General features: G+C 50.5%; 2 long non-coding RNA genes across 2 annotated transcripts; one reads left to right on the top strand and one right to left on the bottom strand.

The window, feature by feature from the left end:
* Positions 1-1011: 1011 nt before the first annotated feature.
* On the bottom strand, positions 1012-4160 carry LOC143689552 (uncharacterized). Its single transcript, XR_013178828.1, has 3 exons — positions 4038-4160; positions 2773-2897; positions 1012-1382 (listed from the first exon to the last, which is right to left on the bottom strand). It is a non-coding gene; the product is annotated as an uncharacterized LOC143689552 (long non-coding RNA).
* LOC143689551 (uncharacterized) lies at positions 3661-9075 on the top strand. Its single transcript, XR_013178827.1, has 3 exons — positions 3661-4607; positions 5162-5228; positions 8895-9075. It is a non-coding gene; the product is annotated as an uncharacterized LOC143689551 (long non-coding RNA).
* The last annotated feature ends 2449 nt before the right edge of the window (positions 9076-11524 follow it).

Raw genomic sequence — 11524 nt, 5'->3', positions numbered from 1 at the left:
CTGAGTCTTGGGCATCTTTTGTAGCTGCCATAATTCCCAGCCCCAGGCAAGGATGGTAACAGACCTTGATACATGTTCCTTGCAGACTGACAGATGTTCTTACCTTCTATGCCCAGGGAAAGTGTGATTTGGACTCTCCTTGGTGAGAAGGGGGTCAGAGAAATGGTGGGAAGGCTGAGTGGGTTTCAAGGGACCAGAGTGCTGCAGCCAGAGCAGGCACAGATGACAGTGGGGCTTGCCTCCCTATGGGGCTCTCATTCCAAAGCAGCCCAGCAGTAAGGGGCATGTGTCCTGGTGCCAGATGGCCTGGGTTCAAATCCCAGCCCTGCCACTAAACCACCTGTTGAACTTTGGGCAAAGCATTTACCTCATCTGTGCCTCAGTCTCCTCCTCTGCAAAACAGGAATAAGAAGAAAACCTATGGGAGGATAAAATAGGTAATACGAAGTGTCGTGGTCAGGTTCATGTGTCAACTTGGCCAGGTGGTGGTGCCAGGTCGTCTGGTCGGCAAGCACTGGCCTGTCTGTTGCTATGAGGACATTCCATGGACTTAAATCATGATTACATTAACTACATCCACAGCTGACTGTGTCTGTACCCAGCTAAGGGTAATGTCTTCTGTAATAAGTGATGCTTAATCTAATCACTGGAAGGCTTTTAAGGAGGATTCAGAAGAGACAGTCTTTCTTCCTGCTTCAGCTGGTGAGCCTCTCCTGTGGAATGCATCCTGACCCTTCATCGGAGTCACCAGCTTCACAGCTTGCCCTTTGGGTTGTAGACTCTTCCATTCCTACGGTTGTCCAGCCAGCCTCTCCTGAGAGTTCGCTGAGGAACTTCATTGGAGTTACCAGCTTGTGGTCTGCCCTACAAACCTTGGACTTTACATTTCCATGGTTACGTGAGACACTGACACACTTCCATACATTTTGTATCTATGGATATCTCCTGCTGTTTCTGTTTCTCTAGAGAACTCTAGCTAACACACAAAATTTCTCAAACTTTCACGTGCAGGCAAATCACCTAGAGATTTTGTTAAAATGCAAATTCTGATTCAGCAGATGTGGGGTGGGGCCTGAGAGTCTATATTTCTGACAAGTTCCCAGGGAATGCTAAAGCAAGCCAAACATGGAGAAGATGGGGGAGTTAATACATGGGAAGTGCTTACCATAGGGCTTGGCATGTAGCAAGGGCTGGGAACCTGTTAGATGCTGTAACCTGGCACCTCTCAGGGAAGGCATGACTTCGAGAACTTCTGTAGCATTCTGCCCCCTGGGTCCTTCGTGGCTCTGTATGCCCGAGGTTTGGTGATGCCTTAGGCCTGGGAGGCTAGGTGGTCTGTGCTCAGACAGGTGTTGGGGGCAGGAGATGAGTTTAGGAGAGAGCTGAGAAGAGAAACAGGAAGAGGGCAAGGTGGCTCCCTGGGGGCCCGTTCTCTCGAGTGTCCGGGCTGGCTGGGGTGAGTATAACAGCCCAAACAACACTCGTCACAGCTTCTACCACCCCTGCTCTACCTCCCCACCCCACTCGCTCCTGCCGCCCCCTGCTTCCTGCTGCCAGGGCTAGGGGAGCGGGAAAGACACAGGTGACTTCAGCCAGCGTGCCAGCAGCACTTCTGGGCTGGGGCCGCAGGCCTGAAACCATCAGCCACATCCTCCTGATCAAAGTGGCCCCTTCGCCATACCTTGCTTCCCCCCAACCCCACACCTCCGGCTTCCCGCGGGGCTGGTCAGGCTGGTTTTGGTGCCCTGACCGCTGGCTTGGGGAGGTGTGAGGTTATGGTTCCTCGACACTTTTTAAGAGACAGAAGGGTTGGGGTGGGCGAGGTGGAAGAGAGAGGGTAGGGTGATACAGCAGGGAGAATCGTGGCTTGGGAGACTAGATGTGGGGGTGGGGATGGGTCTCAGCTCTGCCCTCGGCAGCCGCCTCTCCTGTTGTGCCCTCATCTGTGAAACGGAGCGAGAGTCTTTGTCTTGCCATCTCACAGGGCCCCACATGGTAACCCGCAAAAAGCAGTCTGGAGCAGCAAGGAACTTTCTTGAGATGAGAGTGGGATTCCTGGTCAGTGCTGCCGATCCCACCCCAATCTTGGATCTGGAGTCACTTGGATCTGGAGTCACCCAGGCAGCTACCCAGTGGTCTTCATTCTGTGTCCCTTGAGGGGATGATGCAGCCTGGTGTCCTGCATCTGTTTTTAGGTCATCTCATGAGCTCTGGGGGGCCCATGACATCAAAGTTGCAGGTTCAAGTCCCACGTGGAGTACAGGGTGGGGAGTGAAGTTCCCTCCTTTCCACTCAGGGGACAGCCCTGACCCCCTTGGCTCTTTCCTTAACAGGAGAGGAGACTCAAGGCTGCAAAGGATCCCCATATCAGGACCCCCTCCGAAGGAGGTGAGGAAAGCCTCATCTCTAAGTCTGAGAGAAGATGCCTGGTTTGGCTTCCCTCAATCAGAGAACTGCCTGGAATTGCCTGGAATTGCCTTTGGGATTGTCCAATCCAAGCCTGTACTTGTGGGTTGGGGAGGTTGGGCCCAAAGACAGGAGACTGAGCACCTTCAGTTCTTGCTTGCCCAGCATTCATTCTGCCCCCCAGCTTCTGGTAGCAGCACGTCATTTCTCTTTGGGGATCTAAAATCCTATATTAGGTAAAGTCTTGATTGAGCTGTCAATCAAAGCACCCTGCCTTCTTTAGTCCAGAGGTGGGCATTTGATCCAACCTCAAGCAATGAGACCTTTTCTTGAGAATTCATAAATAGCTGGAGGTTAATGCCTTACAGGGAAGGGTCTGGGATCTGCACCTCCTAAGGCCTGGGTCTTCAGCTTTCTCCAGAACTTGTGATCAATTCCAGATTATTTCAACCAGTTGTTTAGCTGGAGTTAGCCACAGCCTGTTCCATGACCTACAGGGAAGGAAGGACATGTGACTATTGAGTTGTTGGTGCTACTGGAACCCAAACCCAGGTCTCCAGACTCCCAGCTCAGTGCTCATGTCTCTTGGGAGGAGCCTCTAGCCTGGGGTTGGGGGTGGGACCGAAAAGAAGTGGAACGGAAGAGATGAATGTTCTTGTCTTACTATCTGGCATTGGGGTGGCAGGTGTTGGTGGTTTGACTGCTGGGCAAAGCGTGAGGGGGTGCAGAGAAGCTGGAAGGATGGCGGTGGGGTGGGGTGGGGTGGGGTGATCTGATGCTCTCTGCTGGCCCTCCCACATTCCTGTCCCCTCCAGGCACCCCTGGCACACGACAAGAACTCCACTCCAAGTGGAGGTGGGAAACTGGTATGAGGGGTGCCAGACCCTCCCCACTTCAGGGAAGGAGAATTTGCTAAACAGGGCATAAGCCTGACCTAGTTCTGACAAGCTAGGGTGGGTTTGTGACTTCATGGAGGGTGGGAAGATTCAGAGCCGGGCTGTCTCTCAGTCACTCTGAAAGCGAAACCAGCCACCCACCAAACATGAGGGCCTCAGCTAGCTCTGAAAGCCCACAGCCTGTCTCTTTATTAAGCAACCACTCAAAGTGGGAGCCAGTCAGAGACTGCAAGGTCAGCCAGCTAACTGGGGTGTGAGAGGCCCTGGGACAGGCCCTGAAAAGTCAGCAGTGCAACCATACAGCCAGCCCAGGAAGTCAATCCTTCCCCTTTTAGCGTCACCTCCAGCAGGGGCACAGTAGGCACAGGAGGTTTTTGTTCTTAGACCCTCCTGTGTTGCCCACCCCCTCCCCCACACCCAGTGTCCCACGCTCACAACATGCTGATGCGGGACCCGTAGGGCAAGTAAAGGTCCCTGTGGGACACTCTTTCTTGACTGCCACCTCACCATCACCCAGGGTGGTCAGTCTTTGTTGAGGGGGCGGGGTGATAATTAAGACGATAGTAAATCTTAAATCCCTGCGCTACAGCATCATTCCTCCTGTCAGCAAGACTTTCTGTCCCAAAACCACAGGACCCAACCTGGCTAGGGTCTTTTTTCATTAGAAAAAGAACTGAAACAAGGATATTCCTAAAGCTCTTCTGGGAGGAATCAGGCTTTGAGGGATGTACCCACTGCAACTCTCAAATGTGACGTCCCACTGTCATCCTCAGAAACTTCGAGGAGTCCTTTCCCTGCTAACTCACAAGATGGCTCCCAAGAGCTCGAGCTGAGACTTCTGATTGGTGGATTCTGGTCACATGCTCACTCTTCCACCCAGACTTTTACAGCTGAGATTTGTGATTGGTAGAGACTGGTCACATGCTTAAACTTGAGCCTTTTAATGAGGAGGTCTTGGTCACATGCTCATTCTCCCAGCCTGAGATTTAGAACCGTCTGACTGGGGGAGGCGGGTCACTCTATCCCCTCCCCGCCCTTCCCCCAACGGGAGACTGGGAAATTAAGCTCTGGCTCAGTAACTTAGGACACAGGAATGAAGTTAGTCAAACACAGGGAATATTTGCAAAAGATGCTACGTGACCACGATGTAAGTTAAATATCCAGGGACGGCACCTGCACAGAAACATCTCTGCCAGAGGAGCGCCTTCCGGGGACACCCCAGTCCCAACCTGATCGCTTGCCTTGGAAGAGCTCCCCTCCTCCGTCTGAAAGCGCCCCTTCGTCAGACGTCTCCCATGGCCAGCGGTGTGTTTTGTGTTGTGTTGAAGTTAGAATTAATGGCTCATATTTCTAATGCGAGGATTTCACCTTTTTTTTTTTTCCGCTTCCAAAATTTCAGCTTCCCCTGAAAATTCATATATTCTGGCAGTGTTAAGTTTACATTCCCACCGGCGGGCTCTCCGGTAGACGGAGTCTCCTGTGTGCCATGGTCCCCGCCCACCCACCTCCCCTTGGGTTCCTGCCCCCGTGGGCACACTAGGGGGGATCCCTGACCAAACCTACCACGAGGTATGGCCTCTTCCCTCCGTGGTGCCCGGGCTTTGATCCTCTTCTCCTGCCCAGGGGTACTTGTTCCTTTAGCTTCAGCCTTGGCACCTGCCTACTGGACCTGCCCAGAGTGAGAACGGGGCCCTGTGAAGATTCTGCGCTCAGGTGCTGCTCCCTCAGCTGCCGAGAAGCTGCTAATAGTGCTTTGAAATTCCTGCCTGCAAAGATTCAATTAAATTCTTAGCCAAAGGCCCTCCCAGCCTCCTCTCTGGGAGGAGGGAGGTGGCAGACCCATTCTTTCTGCTTCTCAGGAGAAACATCTGCCAGCTGCTGCCTCAACAGGAACAGTCAGACACTGGGATTTTTCTTCCGTTAAGGGTATGCTGAGTTTCCTTCTTTCATGAGTGTAGCAAATTCTGATAGTGGGAGGCCAAGAGAGTAGAATGTAATTGAGTTAACTTCCAGCTGTCCCAGAGTCCCGTTTGGTCCACGGTGTCTTTGCAGTACAACTGAGGTGGCCCGTGGAGTGAGCCTAGAGCCCTGTATAAATGTAAATGACATCAAGGGACTCTTGCTTTGAACCCAGCACAGGACATATGTGAAAGACACCAGTGGGGAAAGTCTTGTGATGTGAGTGCTCTTGCCAGGAGAGTAATGACACTCAGCTTCCCTGAGTGCTGCCCAAAGGGTCCGTTACCTGTGAGTTCTTGGTGCTGGCTCAGTCCCTTCAGAGCCTTTGCACTTACCCAGATCTTCCTTCTTTCTGGGGAGGAGACCCACCTTTTCCTGGAATGTTTCAGGGCATGCTAAATGCGGCGACTTCTTTTCTCTTAGCTGCGCCTTATCTCAATTCTTGAGGTGGTCGTGAGACAGAAATGCCAGGGCGTCTGGAGGCAAGGACTTGCAGAGAGTTTTATTTTATGTCTGCGCAGTTCAAGGCTAGGTGGTACTCAGACCTGCTCTGCCCTGCCCCTGCCTGAAGGGGGCCTGGTTTTCACTCCTCTGGGGTCTTCAGAACACGGCTTCTGGGGCCACTCATACCTGGAGCATCTTTCCAGAGTGGGAACCAATTTCTAACCCCAGCAAAATACTTTCCTCAAAGCAGACACTGTAGGCAGTGGCAACAGTCAGGCACAACCTTCTTAAAGGAAATTTTATTTTTTCCGATGCTTTAATTAAAACACTTAAAAAGAAAAAGGACAAGCAAGCAAAACTTCTTGATAGAGAGGAACTTCTCACAGACACTTTGCAAACATCACATGCTCACTTTACCTTGTTGCAACATCTATATTGTCTTCTGAGAAACATCACAGATCTGGGTGAAACTTGCTAAGGAATAAGAAAAAAGTTAAAGGAATCTTTTCAAGCTACCTTTTTCCCACAGAAAAGGGGGGGGGGAAACAATTTTTTAAGAACCTTTCTGAGGATCTTTAGAGTTTTTCTGATGGTCCCCCTATAATAAGACTCTGGCCTGCCAGTCAGAAGACAAGTGGTGCTCCCTGGGACAAGAAGCTTCCCTTCTGGGTTCAACCTGTGCAGTGAGGAGGGCGGTTAGATAATCCTTCAGACCTGGTGACTCTAGAACATTTGCTCATTCCTTGGGTCCCATTCTTTTTAATTTTGGTTTTGGTTTTACTCATATTTATTTTTTGAAATGGTATTATGCTTTTGTGAAACAAGGTTAGAAGAGTGCAAAAGGTTGCTTGAGAAAGTTCCTCTCTCTCTTCTGTTTTCAGGGTTTCCCAGCTCCCCTCCTGGGAGGGAAACTTTGCTCCCAGTTTCTAGGGATTCCCTTAGAGCCACTCAATGTGTGTTCACACAAGTTCACAGACACACACATTCACACACAGACACATTTGCACCCACTCACATTTGCCCACATTCATCCCCACTCAATCACATTCCCCCTTTTACTTCTGTGTGACCCTTGGCACGTTACTTAACGTTGCTTTTTTCATGTAACTGTCTGTTTCAGATTACTAAAACTGCCGTAATGCAGTATACCATGGGGATTTATTAACTTAGAATTTACATTTTCTAAGGCTATGAAAATATCCAAATTAAGGTTTCAATAGGATGATACCTGGACTCTGAAGAAAAGCTGCTGGCATCAGGGACGCCTCTGCCACATGGGAAGGCCCATGGTCGGTGTCTGCTGGTCTTTCTCTCCTGGGCTTCCTTGCTTTCAGCTCCTGGTTCCAGTGGCCTCCTCTCTGAGCTTCTGTGGGTCCTCTTCTAGCATCTCCGGGCTTTTCTTTCTAAACTTTCTCTCAACTTTTTCTTCATTTTATCCTCTCATAAAGGACTCCAGTAAAGGATTAAACCGCGTCTTGAATTGAGTGGGTCACTTTTCAGTTGAGATAACCTAATCAAAAGGTCCCACCCACAATAGGGCCGCACCCACAAGAATGAATGAAAACACAGCATTTTTCTGGGGTACATAGCACCTTCAGCTTGTGAGAGCAGAAAACTGCCCCCTTCTTTTTGTTTTATCCCACTGTGTGGGTGGCCCCAATTTACTTGTCACCTGTCCTCTACCGATGCACATGTCTCCAACCTTGTCACTGCCTGAATTAATCGGTGCATACCATATTTCCTATATGGACTCATATCTCTTGGTAACATACATTTTAGATATGGAATTGCCAGATCTGGTGCCAGAGATGTCGGCAGATGTTGCCAGATGGCCTCACAAAGAAGTGGTGCCACTCCCAGTATACACGAGCAAGGTGGCAAGCCTTTTGAAAATTCAGTGTTGTTTTTAATTCATCTTCTCTAGCATCTTTAGGGTAATAGAAGTTTGGAATCTGTGATTCACCTTCTTTTCCACATAGCAACACTTTCTGTGTATCTGGTCAAATTCTAGGCTCTGAAGATTCTAGATATATCCCACATGATGCCTGTTCCCAAGGAACTCCTATGTAGACAAACAAACAGAAAGTTGAGGCCCAGATGATGGGGCCAGCTGTGGTGTGTGCAGAATCTGACCTGCTAGGGTAGATCGGGAAAGGCAGGAGTTGGTCTAGGAGAGGGCTGGGGTGGGAATTAAGTGACCCACTCTGTCCCAGTTTTAGCACTGAAAGTTCCATGTCCCAGGAACACCATCAGTCTGGGGCAAACCAGGATCGTTGGTTACCCTAGAGCAATCCTGGTAGAGGGCCCAGTGCAGGGAAGGCATGAGATGGCACTGTAGGCATGAGACACGAGTTGTTGGGTGGTGATGTTGGAGCTCTGGGCAGCTCATGGAGGAATACAGGTGTTTAGGCTAGTAAGGAGGTGATGGCTGTGGCAAAGGAGAGCCGATGAGGCTGATGGTTTGGAAGAAGGCGGGGAGGGAGGAGCCAAGGCTGATGACCACATTTCTGGCTCAAGTGACTGACAGGTATGGTGTCCCCAGTGAAGAGCAGACTCCTCTTGGCTATCAGCCACCAGACTGCTTTTTCTCTTTCTTGTCCTTCTCTGGTCCCTCTGCATGCCTGTTTCATTTGGGGGATTCCCCATCATCTGGTGGAGACTGGGCCAAGGGGCAGACACCTGATCAGGCATGGTGTTGCCCTCTTGCCAGCACCCAGGATATGTATTCAGATGAACACGGGGGCCTGGAGGTGATGTGGCTGCAGGATGTTTTTCAGCAGAGGAGTCAGTCACCTGCTGACTTGTGAGGAGGCAGGTCATAGCACTAGGGAGGGCTGGGGGCAAAAAGGGACTTAGAGGGTGGATGTGAAAGTGTTGGCCAAATGAGCAACCGAGCCATTGAACTGAGCCGGGGGAGGTGGGGGGGGGCAGCCTGGAGGACCGGGTGGCTAGGGAGATAGTGGAAGTCTTCGTGATGGCAGAGGAACAGTTATGGCAGAGACAATTAATGGCCCTTCCCATTCTGCCCTGCCTATGTACCTATTTATAGCTAAGCACATTTCCCAGCCTCCTTTGCAACTAGATTGGTCATGTGGCTCAATAACTTAGAAATGTCAAGAGCAATTTTGGGGAAGGATCCTTAACAGACAGAGTAATGTCCTCCTTTGCCACGCCACCTTCCTGCTGCAGGAATGCAGGTGTGATAGATGGAGCTTGGACGGCCCTCTTGGTCAATGAAGTGAGAGAAAGATATTGAGGATGCAGCAGTAGCATGACTGAAGCAGCTCAGAATCCTGACACCATGATAAAGCTACCCACCAGCCCTGGACTGCCTGCCTCTGGTCTTCTTTTATGAGAGAGGAATAAACTTATCAACACCACTGCTGTTTTATTCTGTTCTCTTTTGAGACATGCAGTTGATGTTACTCCTGATGTGTGCACTGCCATAGAGGGGAAGGGGGTGATGGCGGCAAGTGGGGTGCCGTGGCAGTTTGAGGGGTCTCAGTTGGCAGAGGTCAGAGTGATGATGAGATTTGTGCATGGGCCTGCGAGTAGGTGGCTGATGTGGAGTGAAACGGGGTCACTGAGGAGAAGATGTTCTGGGAATGTGGGGTCTTGAACATGGAGCCTGAAATCTCCTGGGAGGTGGGTGGAGAGGAAGGTGCCAGAAGCCCCAACTTCAGTGAATGGGGAAGGGAGGAAAAAGGCATTTGGTGGATTCCAAGGCTGAAGAGAGTACAAGGAGAAGGGGCCAGGCAGCCTGGCTTAACCCCACTCCTACCATCTCCCTTGTCTATCCCCAACATACATATACAAAGGTAGTTACACTGCTATGGGCAAGTGGAAAATCCCTGGTCCAAAAGGGACATCAGAGCCAGCCAACCCCCATATGCCCCATTGCTGTTATGAAGGTGGGGTTCCTGGGTTGGGGCTGGGTTCACCAGTGATTGAGCTGCTAAGCCTGTGTCTATGAAAGTTGAGGGTATATGGGAGTAGGTTCACAATGGAACACCATGAGGACACAGGGAGGGAGGGACAAGATGGGGAGTTGGAAGGGTGCAGGGCACACAGTTGTAGGGTCAAGAGTTTGAGGTGCTTGTTGGTTCTAGTGTTGGGAGGAAAGGGGTCCTGCCAACCAAGGACTCCTAAGATCAGGACAGGCCTGAGTGGGCTCTGCCAGGCCTATGCTGTCAAGGAAACTTCTGGATTCCTTCCCAGGTTGTCACAGAGAGATGCTGAAGTCCTTTCAGGAAGACCCACCTTCTGATCCAGACCCTGCCACATTCTGGTTGGACGACCTAAGAGCCTCACTTCCCCCACCTGTAAAATGGCCAGGAGAGGGGAGAGCAGTCCAGGCATGGAATCAGCAGGGACACAGTTCGAGGCACCAGAGCTTGACATGTTTGATGAGCAGCAAGACCATCTGAGCTGGTGAGAACTGGTGGAGAAAAGTTCAGAGATGAAGGAAGGGAGAGCTCAGGCAGGACTTTCAGGCCAAACTGAAATTTGTGTTTCATTATAAATGTGCAGGGAAGCGCCTGAAAAGTTTGTGTGTGTGTGTGTGTGTGTGTGTGTGTGTGTGTGTGTTTGTGTGTGCTGTATGGTGGGTCACATTTCGTTATTTTTCCATGTGAGTATTCCGTTATTGCAACAACATTTGTTGAATTTTTGATTGCTTGGTTTTTTGTTGTTGTTGTTGCTTGTTTTGTTTTTGATTGTTTGTTTTTTGCTTGCTTGTTTCTTGGGAAGCACATGGTCCGAAACTTGAACCTGGGTCTCCTGCGTGGCAGATGAGAATTCTACCACTGAATTACCCTTGCACCCCCAAAATTTCCTGGAAGGTTTTTAAAGGGAATAGGGATGGGGGTGAAATTGATATATTTGAGTTCTGCAGATTGTTCTGGCTGCTAAGGGGAGAACACACTGGAAGAGGTCAGGAGTCAACAGAGAGAACAATGCAGAGGCTGCCGGAGACCTCACCAGGTGGGAGAGGATGGCAGCTCAGATCAGGCTGGGGGCTGCCCCTGCCGCTGCACACCCCAGAGGGCAGGATGGCTGGTCCGAGCCCCTGATCCATAAGGCAGGGCCTCTGCTGGTCAACTCCTCCACACCTGGCCTTGCATTTGGGACATGTTGGATGCTCAGGAAATGATCACCGAATGGCTAAAAGAAGGAAAGAGGGACAGAGGGTGGAAGAAAAGAATTGGGCAGGTCATGCAGGGGAGGCAAATGCCATCCCTATGGACAAATCCTGGCATGGGGCTTCTCAGAACCAGCTGTGTATTTATATGTGTGTTATGGGTTGAATTGGGCCCCCCTAAAAGATGTGTTCAAGTTCTAACCCCTGGTCCAGTGAATATGACCTAATTTGGAAATAGGATCTTTAAGGATGTTATTGTTAGTTAAGATGAGGCAAAATAGGATTAGGGTGAGCCTTAATCCAATGTGACTGATGTCCTCATGAGACAAGGAGAGGAGATGCTGTGTGACAGCGGAGGCAGAGACCGAGCTATGCCACATGCCAAGGAAGGCTGGGAGCTGCTGGCCACGGCCGGAAGCCCGGAGAGGAGCACAGGACAGTTTCTCCCCTAGAGGAGCCCGGCCCTCCCGGCACCTCTGCATCAGACCAGCAGCCTCCAGAACTGTGACAGAGTAAATGTCTATTGTTTCAAGCCACCCAGTTTGTGGGACTTTGTTACAGCAGCCCCAGGAAATGAAGACAATGTGTTTTTTAATTTTGTAAATGAATTCATTTATTTTGGGACACACAATCCATTCATTCAGTACTAAAGGATCTGCAGTGAAACCAGTGCTTCCTC

This window comes from Tamandua tetradactyla, chromosome 7 (genome assembly GCF_023851605.1).
Source record: "Tamandua tetradactyla isolate mTamTet1 chromosome 7, mTamTet1.pri, whole genome shotgun sequence".
Lineage (NCBI taxonomy): Eukaryota > Metazoa > Chordata > Mammalia > Pilosa > Myrmecophagidae > Tamandua > Tamandua tetradactyla.
Note: the sequence above shows the minus strand (reverse complement) of the source record. Positions and strands in the feature narration are given on the sequence as shown.